The 22,909-nt window shown below is 45.5% G+C and overlaps 1 protein-coding gene and 2 long non-coding RNA genes across 52 annotated transcripts in view; 1 reads left to right on the forward strand and 2 right to left on the reverse strand.

Annotated features, from left to right (window-relative positions):
* Positions 1 to 9,785: 9,785 nt before the first annotated feature.
* On the reverse strand, positions 9,786 to 12,840 carry LOC144334996 (uncharacterized). Its single transcript, XR_013405357.1, has 2 exons — positions 12,373 to 12,840; positions 9,786 to 11,291 (listed from the first exon to the last, which is right to left on the reverse strand). It is a non-coding gene; the product is annotated as an uncharacterized LOC144334996 (long non-coding RNA).
* Positions 12,841 to 13,295: 455 nt separating this feature from the next.
* Positions 13,296 to 22,909, forward strand: part of TSC1 (TSC complex subunit 1) — a 53,647-nt gene continuing 44,033 nt past the window's right edge. For 16 of the 50 annotated variants that reach the window (XM_077967286.1, XM_077967310.1, XM_077967311.1 and 13 more), the window contains exons 1-2: positions 13,296 to 13,369; positions 22,838 to 22,900. The gene's annotated coding sequence lies outside the window, so the exon portion shown is untranslated. Of the gene's footprint in view, positions 13,370 to 15,506; positions 15,721 to 16,443; positions 16,517 to 22,837; positions 22,901 to 22,909 lie in introns of all 50 variants that reach the window. The other 34 variants (XM_077967287.1, XM_077967312.1, XM_015116466.3 and 31 more) reach the window with 5 other exon arrangements.
* On the reverse strand, positions 19,679 to 21,818 carry LOC144334998 (uncharacterized). Its single transcript, XR_013405359.1, has 2 exons — positions 20,710 to 21,818; positions 19,679 to 19,917 (listed from the first exon to the last, which is right to left on the reverse strand). It is a non-coding gene; the product is annotated as an uncharacterized LOC144334998 (long non-coding RNA).

Below are 22,909 nucleotides of genomic sequence, written 5' to 3' on the forward strand. Positions count from 1 at the left end.
TAGATGCCTAATATCACCACTACTGGTTGACAGAGTACTGGAGGTCCCAGCCAACACTATAAAAAGGGAAAGAGAAATGAGGAGAGTTATAATTTAAAAAGAAGAGACATGCTGAGTGTGATGGCTCATGACTGTAATCCCAGTACTTTGGGAGGCTAAGGCGGGAATTTCACTTGAGTCCAGGAGTTCAAGACCAGCCTGGGCAACATAGGGAGACTTCACCTCTATAAAAAATTAAAAAATTAACCAGACATGTCTGTAGTCTCAGCTACCCAGGAGGTTGAGGTGGGAGGATCACTTGAACCTGGGAATTTGAGGCTGCAGTGAGCCATGATTATGCCAGTATACTCCAGCCTAGACAACAGAGCAAGAATTCATCTCAAAAAAAAAAAAAAAAAAAAGGAGAGATAAAACTTATTTTCAGGTGATGTGATAATATACCTAGAAAACTCAACATAAATAAAAATAATTTGACAAACTAGTAAAATTAGAGAGTTTGACTAGGTGCAGGACATAAGATCAACCTACAAAAATCAATAGAATTTCTCTACTTCAGTAACAACCAAGTTGAAAATTAAAAAAAAAAACCCACACAAAATAATATTAAAAACTATAAAATACCTAACAATAAATCAATAATACACTACAGGTCAGGCATGGTGGCTCACACCTGTATTCCCAGCACTTCGGGGGGTCGAGGTGGGAGATTTGCTTGAACCCAGGAGTTCAAGACCAGCCTGGGTAACATGGTGAGAGCCCACCTCTACAAAAAATTTAAAAAATGATCCCAGTGTGGTGGTGTGTGCCTGTAGTCCCAGCTACTCGGGAGGCTGAGGCAGGAGGATGGCTTGAACCTAGGCGTTCCAGGTTGCAGTGAGCTATGGTCAGGCCACTGCACTCTAGTCTGGACTGGAGTGAGACACTGTCTCAAAAATACATACTAGAATAATACTAAAGTAGACTTTTGGGAAGGACATTTTAAAACTCGAATAAATGTCCCACACAGAGGAGGAGCTGGACAGAGCAGAGAGAGCCTTCAGCTATGATATGGATCTGAAACCTGTGAGGAAAGGGGGGATTGCGTGTGACTAAGGGTTGAAAGCGGCATTGCTAAACAAAATCTCAAAAACCCAAAGTGCAAGTCAAAAAGAAAAAGAAGTGAATTTGATAACACCAAAATGAATGACTCTTTTCCAATGAGCTACAATATAGATAGTTAATAGGGAGATAATAGACTGGGAGAAGAGTCTCAGACTGCTTTGCAGTTCCAAGAGAGGTTTGATCGGGTTGATGAAGAGTTCTCAAGCCCATGTCCTCCACTGTCAGAGTCCCACACCTCCTCAGAGCTGTCCTGCATTAGGACCCCTGCTGTGCCTAGTCACGGGCTGGGAGTGGCTCACGAGATGTGTGGCTTCATTGCAAATGGGGTATAGATCCAGAGCGGCGGCAGCTGAGCCTTCAACGATTATCAGAAAAACCGAGTGGCACATTTTTCATGGCCTCTGCAGAGGCCTAAAAGTGAAATGTAAAACATAAATATATTTTTTATGTTTTAATATATTTTAATATATATTTTATGTTTAAATATATTTTTTTCTGTAACAATATAAATATGAAACATACAAATGGCCCCTCAGGGTGGCTCACACCTGTAATCCCAGCACTTTGGGAGGTCCAGGCAAGAGGATCGCTTGAGCCCAGAAGTTCAAGACCAGCCTGGGCAACAAAGTGAGACCCTATTTCTAATAAAATAAAATAAAATAACTAGCTGGGTGTGGTGCCACACTCCTGGGGTCTTAGATACACGGGAGGCTAAGGCAGGAGGATGGTCTGAGCCCGGGAGGTCAAGGCTGCAGTGAGCCATGTTTGCACCACTACACTCAATCCTGGGTGACAGAGTAAGACCCTGTCTCAAAAACAAACAAACAAACAACAAAAAACCCCATACAAACAGAGAAAGCTTAAGCATTTCTTTTGTGTGTGATTAAGGGTTGGAAAAGGCATTGTTAAACAAAATCTCAAAAACCCAAAGAGTAAATCAAAAAGAAAAAGAAGTGAATTTGATAACACCCAAGTTAATGACCTTTTCCAATGGGGCATAATATAGATAGTTAATAGGTAGATAACAGATTGTGAGAAGACACTTGAAATAGCTATAACCAGTTGGGCGCGGTGGCTCACGCCTGTAATCCAGCACTTTGGGAGGCCGAGGCAGGCAGATCATGAGGTCAGGAGTTCAAGACCAGCCTGGCCAACATAGTGAAATCCCGTCTCTGCTGAAAATACGAAAATTAGCCAGGCATGGTGGCAGGCGCCTGTAGTCCCAGCTACTCAGGAGGCTGAAGCAGGAGAATCACTTGAACCTGGGAGGCAGAGGTTGCAGTGAGCTGAGATTGTGCCACTGCACTTCAGCCAAGGCGACAAAGCAAAACTCCGTCTCAAAAAAAAGAAAAAAGAAAAAGAAATATCTATAACCAATGAGGGACACATGTATAGAATACATAGGGCACTTCAGCAAATCAAGAAAAAGATAGTAATTGTACTGGGAAAATGGTCAAAAGAGCCAGCAATCTATAGAGAAAGTAACCCACAGACTCATAACAAGGATATGAAAATGCTCCATCTCATTAAGTCAAAGAGAGGCCAGTTAAAACAAGAACATGTCCGTTTAGCCCGTTATACTGAAAAAATTAAAGAGCTAGTCAACACTAAGTGTGGACAGGGATATGGACACTTTTGTGCGGTTCTAGTGAAAGTGTAGGCTGGGGCAGGTGTCCTGGAGAATAATTTGGTGGTGTATCTTAAAAGTAAGTCTAGGCTGGGTGCAGTGGCTCACGCCTATAATCCCAGCTCTTTGCGAGGCCAAGGTGGGCAGATCACCTGAGGTGAGGAGTTTGAGACCAACCTGGCCAACATGGTGAAACCCATCTCTACTTAAAATACAAAAATTTAGCTGGGCGTGGTGGTATGCACCTGTAATCCCAGCTACTCGGGAGGCCGAGGCAGGAGAGTCGCTTGAACCCAGAAGGTGGAGGTTGCAGTGAGCTGAGATTGCACCATTGCACTCCAGTCTGGGGGAGAAGGGCAAGACTTCATCTCAAAAAAAAAAAAAAAAAAAAGTCTAAAAAACCAAACACCACATGTTCTCACTTATAAGTGGGAGCTGAACAATGAGAACACATGGACACAGGGAGGGGAACAACACACACTGGGGCCTGCCAGTTGGGGCAGGGAGAGGAAGAGCATCAGGAAAAGCTAATGCACACTGGGCTTAATACTAGGTGATGGGTTGATACGTGCAGCAAGCCACCATGGCACACGTTTACCTATGTAACAAACCTGCACATCCTGCACATGTACCCTGGAACTTAAAAAAAAAAAAACTAAGTCTACAGTCTGAGCAGCATGGCAAGACCCGCCTCTACAAAAAAAAAAAATCCAGGCATTGTGGCATAAGCCTGTGATCCTGTTACTTGGGGGGTTAGAGGAGAGAATCCATTGAGCTCAGGAGGTAGAGGCTGTAGTAAGCCGTGTTTGAGTCACTGTACTCCAGCCTGGGCAACAGAGCAAGACCTGTCTGTAAAAGAAAAAAAAAAAAGGAAGTCCATGCACCCTATGACCCATCAGTTTTCCTCCCAGTTGTGTATCCCAAGTAAATTCTGAGCTGGATCCATAAGGGAACAGTATAGTGCATAGTGTATAGTGCATGGTGTATAGTGCATAGTGCATAGTGTATGGTGCATAGTGCATAGTGTATAGTGCATAGTGTATGGTGCATAGTGCATAGTGTATAGTGCATAGTGCATAGTGCACAGTGTATAGTGTATAGTGCATAGTGTATAGTGTATAGTGTATAGTGCATAGTGTATAGTGCATAGTGTATAGTGCATAGTGCAGTGTATGGTGCATAGTGCATAGTGTATAGTGCATAGTCTATGGTGCATAGTGCATAGTGTATAGTGCATAGTGTATAGTGCATAGTGCATAGTGTATAGGGTATAGTGTATGGTGCATAGTGTAGAGTGCATAGTGCATAGTGTATGGTGCATAGTGCCTAGTGTGTAGTGTGTAGTGCATAGTGCATAGCGTATAGTGTATAGTGTGTAGTGCATAGTGTATAGTGTATAGTGTGTAGTGCATAGTGTATAGTGTGTAGTGTGTACTGTATATAGTGCATAGTGTATAGTGTGTAGTGCATAATGTATAGTGCATAGTGTATAGTGCATAGTGCATAGTGTATGGTGCATAGTGCATATAGTGTGTAGTGCATAGTGCATAGCGTATAGTGTATAGTGTGTAGTGCATAGTGTATAGTGTATAGTGTGTAGTGCATAGTGTATAGTGTGTAGTGTGTACTGTATATAGTGCATAGTGTATAGTGTGTAGTGCATAATGTATAGTGTATAGTGCACAGTGCATAGTGTATAGTGCATAGCGCATAGGGTATAGTGCATAGTATATAATGTACGGTGTACAATGTATAGTGCATATAGTGTATAGTGCATAGTGTATAGTGTATAGTGCATAATGTATAGTGCATAGTGTACAGTGTACAATGTATAGTGCATAGTGTATAGTGTATAGTGCATAGTGTATAGTGCATAGTGCATAATGTATAGTGCATAGTGTACAGTGTACAATGTATAGTGCATAGTGTACAGTGTATAGTGCATAGTGTGTAGTACATAGTGCATAGTGTGTAGTGCATAGTGCATAATGTATAGTGCATAGTGCACAGTGCATAGTGTATAGTGCATAGTGCATAGTGCATAATGCAGTGTATAGTGCATAGCGCATAGGGTATAGTGCATAGTATATAGTGTATGGTGTACAATGTATAGTGCATAGTGTATAGTGTATAGTGCATAGTGTATAGTGCATAGTGTACAGTGTACAATGTATAGTGCATAGTGTATCACCAGTGTATAGTGCATAGTGTATAGTGTATAGTGCATAGTGTGTAGTGCATAGTGCATAGTGTATAGTGTATAGTGCATAGTGTATAGTGCATAATGCATAATGCATAGTGCCTAGTGTACAGTGTACAATGTATAGTGCATAGTGTACAGTGTATAGTGCATAGTGTGTAGTGCATAGTGCATAGTGTGTAGTGCATAGTGCATAATGTATAGTGCATAGTGTATAGTGTATAGTGCATAGTGTATAGTGCATAGTGCATAATGTATAGTGTATAGTGCATAGTGCATGGTGTATAGTGCATAGTGCATAATGTATAGTGCATAGTGTAGTGTACAATGTATAGTGCATAGTGTAGTGTGTAGTGCATACTGCATAGTGTATAGTGTATAGTGCATAGTGCAGTGTATAGTGCATAGTGCATAATGTATAGTGCATAGTGCATAGTGTACAGTGTACAATGTATAGTCCATAGTGTATAGTGTATGGTGTGTAGTGCATAGTGCATAGTGTATAGTGCATACTGTACAGTGTACAATGTATAGTGCATAGTGTATATAGTGTGCAGTGTATGGTGCATAGAGTATAGTGCATAGTGTACAGTGATGTTTATCACAATGTTACTTCTGGTGCTACTGCGGGTGTCAATCCCTGAGAGAGTGGAAAGTAGATTAGGGTAGGTTCACATTACAGAACAATTCTCAGCAGCTAGATGGAGCTTCATAACGATGTTGAATGGGAGGAAAAGAAAGAAACAGATTGCCACCTATAACATAATTCCACTTACATAAATTAAAAATACACACATATACATTTTGCAAGGAAACATACAGACCAAAGGATACACATGATATGCATGGCAATGGTTGCTTATGTGCAAGGAGGAAACTGGATGTGGGGAATGAAGATAAAAGGGAACAAACAGGGCCGGGTATGGTGGCTCACGCCTGTAATCCCAGCACTTTGGGAGGCCGAGGTGGGCGGATCACTTGAGGTCAGGAGGTCACACTTGAGGTCAGGAGGTCAAGACCAGCCTAGCCAACATGGTGAAACTCGTCTCTACTGAAAATACAAAAACTAGCCAGGTGTGGTGGCTTGTGCCTGTAATCCCAGCTACTTGGGAGGCTGAGGCAGGAGAATTGCTTGAACCTGGGAGGCAGAGGTTGCAGTGAGCTGAGATTGTGCCACTGCACTCCAGCTTGGGCGACAGAGCAAGACTCCATCTCAAGAAAAAAATAAAAATTAAAAATTAAAAAAAGGGAACAAACAAATGCAAGTATAAAAAATTAGAGAGGGCCCCTGCACAAACCATGGATAGTAATGTGACTAACTCAGCCCTTGGGACCTGTTGTGGGCTGAATTTATTCCCCCAAACATTGACATGCTGATGTCCTAACTTGCAGTTCCTCAGAATGTGACTACGTATAAGGTCACTGCAGATGTAATTAGTTAAAATGAGGTCATGCTGGAATAGGGTGTGCTCCCAACTCAACGTTACTGGTGTAGTTATAATATGGGGAAATTTTGGACACAGAGACAAGTTCACAGGGAGAATGTCGTGTGAACATGAAGGCAGAGAACAGTGTGATGCATCTCAAGCCAAGGAATGAAGCAGGAGGAGGGGTTGAGCCTCAGGATGGCCAGCCAAACTCCAGAAGCTGGGGGAGAGGCAGGGACCAGATCTCCTCCAAGCCTTCAGAAGGAACCAACCCTGCTGACACATTGATCTTGGACTTCTAGCCTCTAGAACTGTGAGACAATAAATTTTACTCCAATTGTTGGAATAACAGCAAACCAAGATGGCGGCCAGCCCTGTGGGCACTTGAGCTACCATGGACACCGAGCCATGCAGCAAGAGTAGCTCTTGGCCCCTGACACTGCTCCCATTCAGCCTTAGTCTTAGCCTAAGTCTTGAAAGATTTATTCTAAGCTTTTTTTTTTTTTTTTTTTTTTTTTGAGACAAGTCTCACTCTGTTGCCCAGACTGGAGTGCAGTGACAGGATCATGGCTCGCTGCAGCTTCCAACTCCTGAGCTCAAATGATCCTCCCGCCTCAGACACCCAAATTGCTGGAAATACAGGTGTGAACCACTATGCCTGGCTAATTTTAAAAATTTTTTTGTAGGGATGGGGTCTCATTATGATGCTCAGGCTGGTCTTGAACTCCTGGTTTCCAGGGGGTCACCTGCCTCGGCCTCTCAAAGTGCTGGGATTGGCCGGGTGTGGTGGCTCACACCTGTAATCCCAACACTTTGGGAGGCCAAGGCGGGCGGATCACAAGGTCAGGAGATCAAGACCATCCTGGCTAACACAGTGAAACAGTGAAACTCCGTCTCTACTAAAAATACAAAAAAAAAGTAGCCGGGCGCGGTGGTGGGCGCCTGTAGTCCCAGCGACTCAGGAGATTGCGGCAGGAGAATGGCATGAACCCTGAAGGCGGAGGTCGCAGTGAGCTGAGATCACGCCACTGCACTCCAGCCTGGGCGACAGAGTGAGACTCCGTCTCAAAAACAAAAACAAACACAAACAAACAAAAAACTGCTGGGATTACTGGTGTGAGCCACCGAGCCTGGCCTGTTCCTGTCTTTTGACCTTGAAGTAGAGGTTTCAAGGGCCCTCTTATCCATCCTACCTCCTGGGGGTAGCAGAGTTCTTGAGAGCTTGGGAGACAGGCCCATAAGCACAACCTGAGTAAGCAGGCTGTGTGGTGGAAGGAATGGAGGTGTGCATTTGGAAGGGGTAGTGGGCTCAGGGCAGGGGCCTTTAGTGCCATCCTGGGGGTCCCAAGAAGACTTCCTGGGGGGGATCACATTGGAGTTGAGTCTTGGAGGAAGAACAGGTATGATCTGGGTGATGGAGAAAGGAAAGCATTCTTGGCCACCTCCAGCCTCCATGGTGGTGTTGGTTGTCAGGAACAGAAGCGAACATCTTCTAGCCCAGGTAAAAGTGGAATTTTTGTGTGTGTTATTTTTACTTTTTAGAGGAAGGGTCTGACTCGGTCACTCAGGCTGGAGTGCAGTGGCAAGATCGTGGCTCACTGCAGGTTCAATGTTCTGGGGTCAAGTGATCCTCCTGCCTCAGCCACTCAAGTAGCTGGTACTTCAGTTGCATGCCACCGTGTCTGGCTAATTTTCATTTTTTTGTAGAGATGGGGTCTTGCTATGTTGCCCAGGCTTGTCTTGAACTCCTGGCCCCAAGCAATCCTCCTGCCTCAGCCTCCCAAAGTGTGGGGATTACAGGCGTGAAAAAGTGGAATTTATTGAAAAGATACAGGGGCATCTTCCAGACCCAAGCAGGCCTCCTGGGCAATGGGTTAGTCCTGCAGATCTCCTTCCTCTCTGTCGCCACAGCTGCTCCTTGCTGGTCTGGGCATGCCGGCTTCCTCAGCAAGGCTCCTAGTAGCTCTTCCTGCTTAACCTCTGCTGTCCAGAGTGCTGCTGATGGCCACAGCTGGGTCCAACTCCATATTACCCCCCCCAGGGACCAGCACAGTCCCGTCTTATTGCATAACCCCCGAAGGCACCTGTTTGAGGTGTTTTCTAAGTGATCTGCCTCTCCTGGAGTACAGCAGTTTGAATGATCCCCCTGCAGCCTTGTAAAGTTGCAATCCTCCACCAACACAATGTATCTCAGTCTTGGGGTCTCTCAGTTCAAATTCTCAAGAAGGAGAATCTGGCTGGTTCAGTGTGAGGAAGGTTTTCAGCCCTGATCCAGGTCCAATCAGGGTGTGTGTGTGTGTGTGTGTGTGGGTGGGTGGGTTTGGCTTGATTCACAGTGAGTAGCCCGGGCTGAAGGCAGATTCTCTAAGAAGGGGTTGTAGCAGTTGGGATCCTGGCAGGAAACAGTAGCACCCTCCAAGGGATAATTAAAAAGACAGGTGTGAGCAGCTTCAGAGAAAAAAACAGGTGCTGAAGCACCTAAGGACTAGTGAGCTGTGGGGATCTGTGATCACCTCTGAGTGTGAAGAGTGAGTGAGGGGAACCATTACTAACAGCACGGGTGAGACGGGCCACGCAGCAGGAGCTGTGCATCACGGCCAGGCCAGGCCAGGTGGGAAGGCTCTTCCTTGCTCACCTGACCCTGCCGCACTTTGGTGAAATCCAAGAGGAGGGAGAGGACATGCTTAGCAGGTGTGGCTTAGAGGGGAGTCCAGACAGAGAAGGGCAAATGGAGAATGACCAGCACAGGCTGCAGACGCCATCTGGTGCGGAAGGAGAGGAGACGGCCTGAGCCAACGAAGGGCGGTGTGAAGCCTCTGGGCGTTCCTTGGTACTGGAGGACACGGTGCTAGACAGCAAGGGGAAACTGATGCGCTAGAGAGGCCAGGGCTGCAGAGGGCCTTGGGGACTACCAGCAGAAGCTCAGACCCCATCCTGTAGGGGATGCCCACTAATGGCAGGGCACCTGGCCAGGAGGCTGCCGCACAGACAGCTGAAAGCTAAAGCCAAAAAGCAATTCAAGTGGATGAACTTCGGGCACAGAGTGGGAAATATTTTTGACTGGTGGTGTCCTTCTAAAGGCCTCTGAATCCCACAACATTCAGAAGGCCTTTTGTTTATGAGGGACAGAAATCCAATGAAACTAGCATTGGCCAAAATAGTTATTACTTCATGGAACTTGGAAGGCCAGGGCAAAGCTGGTTTCAGGGACTCTGGAAATGCAGAAGATAGCGGTATGAATTTCTCTTTCCATCTCTGTTTCCGTCTCTTTCACTCTTTAACTCGACTTGTCACACACCTTGCTGTAGCACAGGGGAAGGGAGAGGCCACAGCTTCCTCATCGCAGTTTAGTGACCCCAAAGGAAAGAAAAAAATTGCTTTTTTTAAAAAAAAACACCCATCTTTAAAGACCCAGAGGAGCACTCTAGTCCAGCTCAAGTCACAGGTCCACTCTAGACCAACCATGTCTGCTTGTTAAAGCAAACGAAATATGGCCTGAGAAGGACTCCGTACTTATATATTTGAGTCCTTGTGGACGAACGGTAACCCCGCTTAAACAGGCACGCAAAATTGAAAACTTAACTTAGTAGTATGCACCTGTAACAATAGCTGAGTATTGGCCAATCCCAGCAGCCATGCTTCAACCACTCATAGACTGCTGAGTGTTCAAATTGTTCAAATAAGGTAAACGCCGAGCTGCAACCAATCTCACTGTTTCTGTACCTCACTTCCGACTCCTGTACGTCACTTTAGTTTTGTTTTGTTGTTGTTTGTTTTTTGGAGACCAAGTCTCACTTTGTTGCCCAGGGTGGAGTGCAGTGGCACAATCTCAGCTCGCTACAACCTCTACTTCCCAGGTTCAAGTGATTCTCCTGCCTCAGCCTCCTAAGTATCTTGGATTGTAGGTGCCTGCCACCATGCCCGGCTAATTTTTGTATTTTTAGTAGAGACAGAGTTTCACCATGTTGGCCGGGCTGGTCTTGAACTCCTGACCTCAAGCCATCTACCTGCCTTGGCCTCCCAAAGTGCTGGGATTATAGAAGTGAGCTACTGCGCCAGGCCACTGTACTTTGTCTATAAATTTGTTCTGACCCCTAGAGTCTCTCTGAATCTGCTGTGATTCTGGAGGCTGCCTCATTCGTGAATTCTTTCTCTCTTTTTTCTTTGCTCAATTAAATTTCATCTCATTGAACTTAAGTTTTCTTTTAACAACCTCCATGATGGGCATCTCAGATTGGCCAGGCCTGGTCCACCTGCTGTGGCCTGGGGCTGGTACTGTGACTGTGAGGACCATCAGCACTGAAAGAATCGAGGAAGGGCGGTTCACCTATTCAGAAGGCCAGGGGGAGATGTCACACAGCCAAATGCAGCAGATGTCCCCCACCACGTGCATCCCGTCAGCATGCCTGCCTACGCAGGGCTCAGCCCTTTCCTGCTCAGACAGGCCAGCCAGGAAGCCCCGTCACAGGGAGGCTCCAGGGTGCTGTGTGGAAGGTAGTGGTCTGAATAGTGTCTGTTAAGCAAACGACAAAAATCAACCCCAGAGAAGCAGAAAGCATCTTGGTGGCACAGCCTGGTAAGTGGCGGGAGATGGTGGTAGAGCTGTCTTTGCCTGTCATCTTCGGCCTCTTCTCGCAAGCCACTGGTGGTCCGTAATGAGATAACAATGACCATTCTTCTTCCAGACAGTGTAGAAACAGTGACAATGTGGTTATGGCCCCCTGCAGAGCGAGCAGTTGATGAGCTCTGCGTATGGCTGCTCTCCTCCATGGCAGAACGCATTCCTGCAGGATGAGGTCATGGAACCAAGGAAGGTCAGGGTCTGGGGGACTTCCTGGGTCAGAGCTCCAGAGCAGCGCTGCTCCCCCTGCCCTCCTCCTTAGGTCTCTCATCACTGGTGGTCTCAGAAATCTCTGAAGACATGTGAAGCCCTGCCCTGGTGTGAATGCAAAGGGACGAGTTTGTTTCTGTGAAGTAGTTTGCAGATTCGTGGAACTGAGAGAACCCAGATCCTTCCCCATTTCCCTCGACCATTCCATCTCTGGACCCCATGCAGACTATGCTAGGGTGGTGACACAGAAGAATTTAGTGTTTGGTGGATCCGTTTCTGGAAGTGATGAACGCTGACAGCTGGCACGTAACAGTTATCAAAAATAACATTAACTGGAGTAGGCTCTGTGCCACTTAGAGCTTAATGTCTCACTGAATTCACCCCAAATCCCCATGAGCTACCATTGTTATTAGCCCTATGTTGCAGGTAAGGAGACTAAGGCTCATCCAGTTAGTATGATGAAACCTACATTCAAACTCTGGTCTGTTTGAATCTAGAACTCTTAGCTTCCCCCCAGCGATTGTGTTAGAACAGAGGAAACAGCTCAATTTCCACCTCCCTCCTAAGCCTTCATGGCTCTAGACCTATGTTTATAAAGGTTGTCCACTGCTCAAGGGCGCAGCAGGGTTTGGGGCTGGTGGACAGGGGCCAAAACACAGCCCAGGGGTGCCATTTTTCTAAGTCTCACCAAGGCCCTACACTGACCAGCGGCGGCCCTACCCAGTACCATTCAGGGCCTGCTCCGAATTCTGACAACAGCCACGGTGCTGGCTACTGACACATCTGGCCCCCCTTAACTATGGTTGCCCCGCACTGTGACCCAATTGGTTCCCATGACAAAACCTGTTATTCCCATAACCCACCCAGCACCTTTTCGTCCCTAGGCTCTTGCTCCTTTGGTTCCCTCTGCCTGGAATAGCCTCTCCCCAGCCGCTTCGCCTGGTTCTATTAGGTGGGTGCAAAAATCATCGCGGTTTTAATGGCAAAAACTGTGATGACTTTTGCACCAACCTAATATTTCATAAAACCTACCTTTCCTTTAAAACCCAGCCTGATGCCTACTCCTTCAAAATGCCTTTCATATCCCGCAGTTCGACTTCATCTCGCTCTGCCTCCTCTCCCAGAGCTTTTGTGTTCGTGCTGGATGGAGCCCATCATACTCAGGCTCGCAATAACGGCCACCTACCTAGTGAGTGAGTATTTACTAGGCGCAGGGCTCTGGGCTAAACGCTGTCCATACTTCATCTCCTTGATTCTTCACGTCACAGATGTCATTATGCCCATTTCACAGAGGAAGAAACTGAGGCTTGGAGGACCTAAAGCCTTGTTTCAGCAGGAAACGCAATAAGGCCTTCTGATTTTCAAGCTGCCTCCTACTAGGGCTGGTTTTCCCTAGATGTCATGACTAGGTGTGAAGTGTGAGCTACCTGAAGGCAGACGCCAGGGCGGTCCCCCGCAATCCCGGAGGCGGGTTTCTGCAAATGTTCAGCCCAGGAAGGAGGGCTGCCCTGGCCCCCAGCTTTCCGCCCCTTGCTAGGTGAGCCGCAACTCCAAGGCTCCCAAGTAGGCCCTTCACCCACGCGGGCCCCAGCGGCTCCTTGGGAAACAGGATCGCTGCTCTGTGGCCGCCCACAGAGAGACCCTCGGGGGTCGCCAGGCAAGCGAAGGGCAGAAACGACTCGGGGGGTGCAAATGGCAGGGCGCTCGAACCACACCCAGCCTCCTCCAGCTTGTTTACGCCTCTCCGCCGTGTCCCTCCGCCCGCCAGTCACGTGACACCCGCCCCGCCCCTTGGGCTCTCGCTTGGCTCCTCCCGCCGCGCCGGCCCTTCTTTTTGCCTCCTTCGCGGAGTCACAAGATCTCTTAGCAGCCTCCTTTCGGGATCCTTCCGCCTGGCCCCGCCCCCTTCCATTAAAACCCTCCTTGCTTTTTTTTTCTCGTCCAACCCGCATTGTGAGTTATGAGTGGGAGAGCCTCTTCCTTCCGGCGAGGTTGCCGAGCGCGGCCGTCTGTCCTTCCTTTCGAGAAGGAGGGGAGCGCTGGAGGGGGACTCTTTTTCGTGGCGGAGGCCGCCGACGGCCTTGGCCCTTTCACGACGGGGGAGGTGCTGTACGTCCAAGATGGCGGCGCCCTGTAGGCTGGAGGGACTGTGAGGTAAACAGCTGAGGGGGAGGAGACGGTGGGTGAGTATGGGGGTGTCTCCCCCTCCTTTTTATGGGGGCTTCCTGGGGCAGCCTCGGCACCATGCCTGCAGTCGGGGAGGCTCGGAGGGGCTGGAGCAAGAGGCTCACTTGCTTGGTAGGGATCCCGGGGAAGGGGGGGGTCGGAGAGCTCTCCCCTCCCTCTTATTACGCGCTATCTCCGGCGGGCCCGGCCGGGACTGGCGGGTCTGTGGGGAGGAGAGACGAGCCGGACCGGGCACTTCGCCCCTCCTTGGCGCCCGAGGGGACGGCTGCACCCCGGGCCTCGGTCCCTCGGGCAGGGGTGAGGTGGGCCCCTTCGTCAGCCCCTCACTTGGTGGGGTGACAGGTTCACGCTAGGTGCGGAGGGCACGGTAGAGACCCTTGGCGGGAGGGGAAGGGTCGCGAGTGTAGGGCTGGTCCTAGAACTTAAAGAGAGGGGTCGGGGTAGAGGGGCGTGGAGAATGAATGGAGGTTGCCTGTGGGGATCAAGGACTCGCCCGGACTCGGTGTCTCCGCTGAAATTTGCATGACTGTTGTGCCTCGTTCTGGGTGTACTTGTGGGTGTTTAATTGATGGTGAAAGACAGTTACCTTAAAGTCGGCAAAGGTGATTCCTAAGAGACAGCTATTTGCAGAGCCACTCCTAGGCGTTCATTCATTCATTTGAGGAACTGGAGGATGAAGAGCCTGCAGTCGGAGGGACCTTGTAGAATTAAAGCTCTTTCTTTGTGTTTCCTGTTAAAGAGTTTTGCTTTGTGTGTTTTGGATTTGTGGTGGGGACTTGGGAGGGGACGCGGTCCTCCTAACTAAGAACAACAGCTAACGTTAATGGAGTGCTTGCTCTCTGTGTGCCAGGCACTGTGGAGGTGCCTAGCAGTCATTATCTCCTTTGGTCCTCACGACAAAGAGAAGAGGCAGCCACTATTAACACCTCCAGTCTTCTCAAATGAAGAAACTGAGGCCCGGAGAGAGCAGGGTACTTTGCGTAAGATCACACCCCGATTGTATCTGAGCCAGGACTGAAACTGCTGGAATCTGACTGACTCCAAAGATATGACTCTTAAATTTATCTGTTATTGGATCAAAGCTGACCTGTACGTGTTAAAATTTATCATTTAGCCACGGTTTATGCACCTGTGTTCTGTTTAATGTTAAAGTGGGGGGATGCACTTGGCTTATCCGCCTTAGCTTTTGTTTGGGATGGCAGTGTTGTGCATGTAAATTTGTTAGTCTAAATTAGGCTAAAAAGTACTTGATATTTTAATAAAACTGATGAGTTTACTGCAGAAAGAAGTCCTGCTAAAATCCTTGCTGGCTTTTCTTTTTTTTTTTTTAAATAGAAAGCATAGAAATAACACTTCACGTTGCATAGAGTAAGCTATAAAAGTGCTAAAATGGAATAATACTCTTCTGAGATACTTTGATTTATAATTTTGGGATCAACTTGGAGTCATCTGAATTCAAACAGCCTGGCAAAGTGGAGCTGTAAATTTTGGGAAGCATTATAAAACCTAATCTTTGGGGAGCCTTTGATTTACCAAGCAACCACCTGTGATTCTTAAGTTGAGCATTCCTGAGTAAACCTGGAATATGCAAATGTGAAAACTGATTTAGGGTCGTGTAGGGAAATGTACCTTTAACAGTCATGCATCAGGCAAATGAGGCTCCTCAGAAACACTGAAACATTCTTTGCTATTGCCCTGGGGAGCTGCAGAATCTTCCTCTAACCACCTGGTGTAAACTTAAGGGGTATTTATAGAAGATGTAAACAGAAAATATCCTCTTACTAAAGTTAATATCTTATCCAAAACACTCTTACATCACGTGCCTAGAAGGGCAGATGATGTAAACTTTCTCTGCTTCATACATTTCCTGGTGTCATAAACGCTTGGGATGTTCCTGAATTCCTGGTTAGAAAGCAGGTGGCTACCGGCCTTTTTGTTTCGTAAAATTAGAGTGCTTCAAGTCCTGTGACTCAGTTGTCCTCTTCCTCACTGGATTAAGAGTAAAAACTGATACTGCTACTGTTGTGGTGTAATATGATGCCTTTTGTGCATGCCTGGTTTCACTTGTGAGATGAAACTTAACAGTCTTACTAGGGCAAATCTAATATATACCTCTGTATGTAATGTTTGCAGAATAATGAACTTGCTGGAAACAAGAGATCTGACACCATAGTGCTCATGAGAACCTCGATGTACAGATATTTGGCACTATAGTAGGTAGACCTACATATTCGGACACCTTGTGTATGTATTTTGGAAGAAGACTGATTCCGATGTGCACCAGAGGTTGAGGACCACTGGCTTCAAGTATCAATCTGGCTATTTTCATTTATTATTTATCGCAGAGGTATTTCTTAAAATAGCTTCTGGCCTCTTATGTATGTAGTATTGGGTGGATTTTGGGCTCTGAATTAGAGCCGACTTGATCTTATAGCTCTGTCTTCATTTGAAGTTTGTTAGGCTACAGCTATGTTTATTTCTGGGTTCCAGGCCCATAGTGAACTAAAATTAGCTTTTCCTGGAATTAATTGGATATTCTTGAATGCCGATGAGCCACATACAGCAATATCTCAACCATTTCAGGCTCTCCTAAAGAGTCAGATAGCTTTTGACCTTCAGTGGGTCACTTAAGTTCTCTGAGCCTCAGTGTCTTCATCGGTGAAGTAAAAGTTGGAATGTAAATTAATGAGTATTTCTAGGCCTACATTTCTGTGATTTAAAGTCCTTTGGGGTGTCATTTAAACATTTTGACTAAATCGATTGAGGCAACGTGTTAATGGTTCTGTAATAACCAAGCAAATTGGTGACTTTGCGCCTACCCTGTTGGGTGAAGATCTGTTTAGCATTTATCCTTTCCTTTACATCATAATACTTTTTAAAAAGGTAATTCCCTATAAGTTTCCCATGCTATAAATCTCTGAAAGGTTAGTCTTTGCATTGGTTTTGTCATTTAAGTAGCCGAAGGCATGAAAGAAAGTGTACTTAGTAGCATTAAAATCTGTGGCTGTTTGCTTGAAGTGTGTCTATGTAGCATACACTCAAACACTGAGTTTGTTTTTTTTAACCTCAGATCATGAATTGGTAACTAATATAATTTGGATGGCATGAAATACTCATTCTCCATTTAAGTTCATCTGAAAGAGGTAAACTGTCAACAATTTGAGATTATTCTTTCTCTGGTTTACTTTTTAAGCCTGTAGTTGCTAGAATTTAGTAACCTTATGTCTGTTTTCATGGGGGAGAATAAAAATTCAAATTTTACACGCTGGATATAAAATATACTGTCTCAGAACCTTGTCAGTTTCTTGTCCTTTCTCTTGTTCAGTGCTAGCTTTTGTTATGGACAGGGAATCAGCAAAAGGTAACAATACTTTTTACAGTTGAATTAATTCAGATTTACACCTAGTAAGTAAAATGCCTTGAAAACTGTGCTTTAGTCCAAGATAAAGCATAGTAGTTACTGCCCTACAACTCACAGGTCACTCTCTTAAGTAAATATGATGGCAGTAGAGGCCGGGAAGTGTTTGAGTGACAAAGGACAGTTTTGCCCTTCTGTTGGTGATGTGATGGAAGACACAGAGGGGAGCTGTAGGAAGAGCAGAGGCAGTGACCTTAATGTCTGCAATAATTAAGACTGCTACTTTGAGTAGTTCACAGAGCATAGTAACAAACTTGAACTGTATCCATTTTAAGTTACACAATGGTTTTATCAGTGTTTCAAATAGCACTTGTTAAATGGATAGACTGCTAAGCATTATGTACCCAGCAATACATTTTTGTTAAGTAGTAATATTGTTACAATAAAGTTTACATTTTTTGAGTACTCATGTGCCAAACACTGTGGTATTTTACATGTCTGATTCCCCATTAACTTCTTACAGCCTTAAGAGGCAGCATGGGAGGACGAAACAGGCTTAGAGTAAGTTGCCTAAAGTTACTTATTCGGTGGCTGAGCTGGAATATGAACCTTTTTGGTTGACGCCACAGCCCAAACATTTAGTCTTCCTCTGTGATAAACTGCTTCATCTGCTGACCTCATAAATTAACTCACAGGTCAGGTCAGTAGTTCTTAACTTTGGTGGTGGTGGGAAGGTGTGTGGACTCAGTTCCCCTCTGAAAATCTGTGGGAAGCTATGGACCAAATTTCTCTTCTACCCTTCATGTCCCATCATCACCAAAAAAATTCATACAGACATGGAATTTTGGATATGGCTTCAGGGACTTTATGGACCCAGCTTGAAACCCAGCTGATCATTTTAGATAGATTACTGCTCTAAAAATGGACTTAGGCTTCATTAAAAACAATTTTTTTGTTTTTTAACTAGTAGGCAGGAAAGGCCCAAGTCAGAAGGTGGCCTTATGTACCGTCTGGGTTATAAATTATTTTGTTAAACTTCTGTAGTATACCCAGGTATGTAATCTGCTAAGTGCTTGTCAGGCTTGGCGTTCGGTCTGTGCTGGTACCTTTAGCACCTGGGAGAATTCCATTGAGCCTTCTTCCCAAGGTTTATGCACGATATATATTTTTTTCCTTTTGAACCTCAACGGAGGTATATTAATGAATGAATGTTTTTTACCTTCATCCTTCTTCTTCCTAGACCAGTGGTTCTGAACCTTTAGTGGACATCAGAATTACCTAGAAGACCCCACCCCCAAAGTATCTAATTCAGAGATCTGGGGAAAGGCCTGAGAATTTACATTTCTAACAAATACCCAGGTGATGCTCCTGCTAGTGGTGCCAGGACCACATTTTGAGAACCACTGCCCTAGACTATCAAACTACACCCTTTTTCCCTAGAATACTTCTATTTCGGTCCTGTAAACCTGAAACCTAAAGATATCTCACAGTTTGCTTTATATTTCTTTTAGGAGAAGCTCTGGGTAGTGTCTTTTTGAAATATACATGGTATCTGTTCAGCCTGTATTTTCTTAGTAAATAGTGTTGTTCCTGTTAATAGAAAGTCAAAACATAAGCATTATTGAGATATGCCTTAGCACAATCAAGCTCTGGCCTGATACGCAAGTTACTAGAAGATTCTTCACCTTTGCAATAGGATGTAAGCTTTAGCAAACCATCTATCAAGGCCCCTAATGGCAGAAATTCTGAATGGAGAATCTGGCAAGTTGGAGCTCTCCTACCCCAGTTTGTCCTTGAGAGGGACTCCCACTGCTGAGACCTTTTAAATCACACATGACTACACGTGTTGGCAGGTTTTACCATCAGCTGTTTTACTCTCACATAGTAAGCAGTTATTTCCTACCCTTTTCTCCTTCCTTCTAGGCACTGATAGGAAGAGAGAATGGGAGCAAGTATCTTACCCTTTTTAGATGCATTTGTGCTGAAGGCGCCTTGGTTCACTTGATAGAATATTACCCTAAGAAGTCACCTGAGAATTCCTGAGCCAGAGCAGAGCATTAACCTAACAGTGTAACGTTTCTGCTCTATCTAACTGTACCTGATAATAAAATAGTCCGTCCATGCCTGGACCTGTGTCTGAATTGTCCTTGAATTTTTATGGATAAAAAATTGGATATAGAAAACAAGTTATAGTGAAGAGACATCCGCCTTCATTTACACATGTAGTGCATTTTTACATCATAGACAAATGTGTACAAAATTATCTTAGGCCAATTGATCTGCAGTCACCTATTTGACGTTACCTACAATCCTGAGGAGTCGTGGAGGGGTAGTGTCTAGGCCACATATCACAGCACTTGTTTTTGAAAAGTTAGATAAACCCTTTCTAAAGACATCTTAGGTGTCTGCCACTAGTATTTTCAAAAGGTATATATACCTCTTGGCTCTCACAGCTCATAATGCATCTTGGCTAGGGCAGAGATATGTGAAAAAAATGGCATACGGGTCCTGCTAATTGACAGCTCTCCATGGCTGTTAGGCTGGAGTTCATGTGTAATCCTAGGCATATAAGCCATCCGTCTGTAAACACCTAAAGAATGATATTAGTTAAGATGAATGGTGAAAACAGATTGACCTATGTGCCTTCTGTTTCATCTCAAAATACTTAAAACCCAGAGCCCTTATCTTCTTCCGCAAACCTATGTTTTATTCAAAAAGATTGCTTATAGAAGTGAAGTTATAATGATGAACATAAGTGAGAACACAACTTTTGGGTCCAATATGAAAGGGAAAAAATTCTAGATCTGGAGTCAGGTTTCTTTTTAGATTTGGCTTTCGAAGATAAGGACATGGATTGATACTGGTGTTCTGGTCTGCCAGGTGTTTCCATCTGCACTCCTCCCTTCCCTTCAGGAGGTTCACAAATCACATCTCACTTTACTGACCAGAGTGATGGTGCCTGGTAGCACCCCCCGTAGGGCAGGATTGAAATACAAATGAGTAAGTCAATAAACACTTAAAAATATAAATAAGAGTAGAATAGTAGGTAGCCTTTGACATACCAACATAAAATTGCTACCAATTTAGTACCATTATCATTTTTAGTGCAGTGATAAAGAATTTAAAAGTCTTAACATTGAGCATTGGACAGAAACATTCTGCTAGGTAGGGGGTGGTGGCTCACGCCTGTACTCCCAGCACTGTGGGAGGCTGAGGTGGATGGATCACTTGAGTCCAGGAGTTCTAGACCAGCCTGGGCAACATGGGGAGACCCTGTCTCTACAAAAAATACAAAAATTAGCCGGGCATGGTGGTGTGTGCCTGTATTCCCAGCTACTTGGGAGGTTGAGGTGCGATGATTGCTGGAGCCTGGGAGGCGAAGGTCGCAGTGAACCATGAGCCACAGTCAGGCCACTGCACTCCAGCCTGGGTGACAGAGTGGGGCTCTGTCTCAAAAAACAAAACAAAAAAACCAACCACCACCACCTTTTGGTGGTGTGCACTACTTTCCTAGAGTAGAGCCTTGATGGAGGACAGGGGTTGTGGCTGGGCAGTCTACAGGATCTCATCTGGTGTAGATCCTAATTTTACCCTTGCCTTAGATAGTTCTTCTCAGGTGAAATGTCCAACACGGATTAGTTGCAAGAGGAAGTCTATATGACTCACTGGACTAACTGCTTATTTTAAGATTCTGATTTTAAGATTAGAGGCTCCTGCACTTTACTTATTTATTTATCTATTTATTTTGAGATGGAGTTTTGCTCTTGTTGCCCAGGCTGGAGTGCAATGGCATGATCTCTGCTCACTGCAACCTCCGCCTCCTGCGTTCCAGCGATTCTCCTGCCTCAGCCTCCCGAGTAGCTGGGATTACAGGCATGCACCACCATGCCTGGCTAGTTTTGTATTTTCAGTAGAGACGGGGTTTCTCCGTGTTGGTTAGGCTGGTCTCAAACTCCCAACCTCAGATGATCTGCCCACCTTGGCCTCCCAAAGTGCTGGGATTACAGGCGTGAGCCACCGTGCCTGGCCTGGGCTCCTGCACTTTAATTCAAGCCCTGTGACTTGCACTGAGTGTGACCAGGCAAGCACTCCCTGTCAGAATGGTATGATCCCTCTTTTCTGGAGGACCAGCCTGCCTGCAACACTGTTCACAGGCTTGCAGGTGCCACTGAAGAGACCAGTGGAGTTTAATGTCTGGAATGTGTTCCACATGGAAATAGAATTACCCTGTCATCTGGAACAGTGATTTTAATTGTTAGAGAGTTCCTCAGTCCACTAGTTTGACTTTGGCCATGGTTGTACATTTAAGAAGTTGGTTCAAGTTTTTTCCATGTTTAGGGTAATTGGGTGTCTGTAGTATATGAAGCTCAGCTTTCACACTCTATTCAACTCTGGAATGGCTGCCAAAGAAGCTGATTACATCTTACCTGATCTGAGCAGGGTGTATTTGCCTCTTGTGTGCCAGGTGCCAGGATAGACCCTAGGTGTCCCAGATGGTTCCTGTCCTCATGGAGTTTACAATCTAGTGATCAGATTGTACCTAAATATAGTTTGAAGGACCCATATTTTAAAAGCAAACTAGAATGTATTGATATATACTCATTTAGCATTGATATTTAATACAAGTTAATTTGGACAAAGTGGGGTAAAAGGGAGAAGAAAATAGAAAAATGGTAGCTGTTCACAAATATTTTATGTCTCTTGTAGAAGGATTAAATTTAAGTCATGTTGCCTGAAGGCAGAATTAGGCTTTGGACATTTATTTAAGAAATACTGGCCAGGTGTAGTGGCTCACATCTGTAATACTAGCACTTTAGGAGGCCTTGATGGGAGGATTGCTTGAGGCTAGGAGTTTGGGAATAGCCTGGGCAGCAGAGTGAGACCCCATCTTTAAAAAAAAAAAAATTAGTTGGGCATGGTGGTGTGCGCCTGTATTCCTAGCTACTCGGGAGACTGAGGTGGGAGGATCACTTGAGCCTAGGAGTTTGAGGTTGCAGTGAACTATGATGGCTCCACTGTACTCTAGTCTAAGAGTTAGACCCTGTCTGTAAAAAAGAAAGAGAGAAAGAAAGAAAAGAAAGAAAAAGAAAAGAAAGAAAGATTTTAACTCCTAGTCATTCAATCAAGAAGTGCCAGACACCATGGTAGCTGCTTGAAATACAGTACTGAGTAAGCTGCAGTCTCTCCCTGGATATAACTTCTAGTGAAGGAGACATGTTCAGTAATTAATCGAGCTTATTTAATTGGGTTGTGGTAAGTGACACAAGAAATATAGGCTGCAAGAGCATAACAGGGGACCTGACCTAGTCTGGAAGGTGGGAGTGGGAGGGAAGTGGAGCCTAGGGGGGCTTCTCCGAGGAAGTGAGCATTTAAGCTGAGATTTTAAGGATGAAGAGTGAGTTTAGGAGGAGCCAAAGGTAGAGTCTCTTAGGCTCAGGAATGGGGAGCATGTGGCTTGACCAAGGAACTGAAAGGTCAGTGAGGCAAGGTGGTGGGGAGGGTTGCGGAGGGGTGAGGACTGTGGGAACTGTGGCAGGCAGTGAGGGCCTGCTGGCCCACTCAGTGCTTTGTGCCCCTCACTGTCCTGGACCTGCCTCACATGGCTCCTCTGGTAACTTCGGTGTGCCCCACATTGTGCCAAGGGCAATAGGATGCATAATCTCATGTAATCCCCACAAGCCTTATGAGCTTGATGCCATCATTATTCTAACTTTACAGACAAGGTAATTTACAGTTAGACCTTGGAGACTTAAGATAAATAGCCAAATGTTACACACTAATAAGTTGCAGAGCTTGGATTTTAACCCGGAACTCTCTAATTCTAGGGCCTATCCTGCCCATTCATTTATACCTCTAACAGACATTAACAAAAGACAGAGATTACAAGTTCAGCACAATATAAAGAATTTTCCAGCAACCAGCTGTTCAGAAATGTAGACGGGGAGAGGCACGTGCTTCCAGTGATTATGAGTGTTCATTCCAGTGGAAACGTGGTGGCCACCTGTTGGGGATAGCGGAGGAAGAAGCTTGTGCCAGATGAACCCCTAACTCGCTTCTGATTGCATCTGGGATTTTGCTTCATTGTGCATATGTTTTCTTCCTTCAGTGACCATGAAAGACACCAGGTTGACAGCACTGGAAACTGAAGTACCAGTTGTCCCTAGAACAGGTAAGGTCT

The sequence above is a fragment of the Macaca mulatta genome, chromosome 15 (genome assembly GCF_049350105.2).
Source record: "Macaca mulatta isolate MMU2019108-1 chromosome 15, T2T-MMU8v2.0, whole genome shotgun sequence".
In the NCBI taxonomy this organism is placed as follows: Eukaryota; Metazoa; Chordata; class Mammalia; order Primates; family Cercopithecidae; genus Macaca; species Macaca mulatta.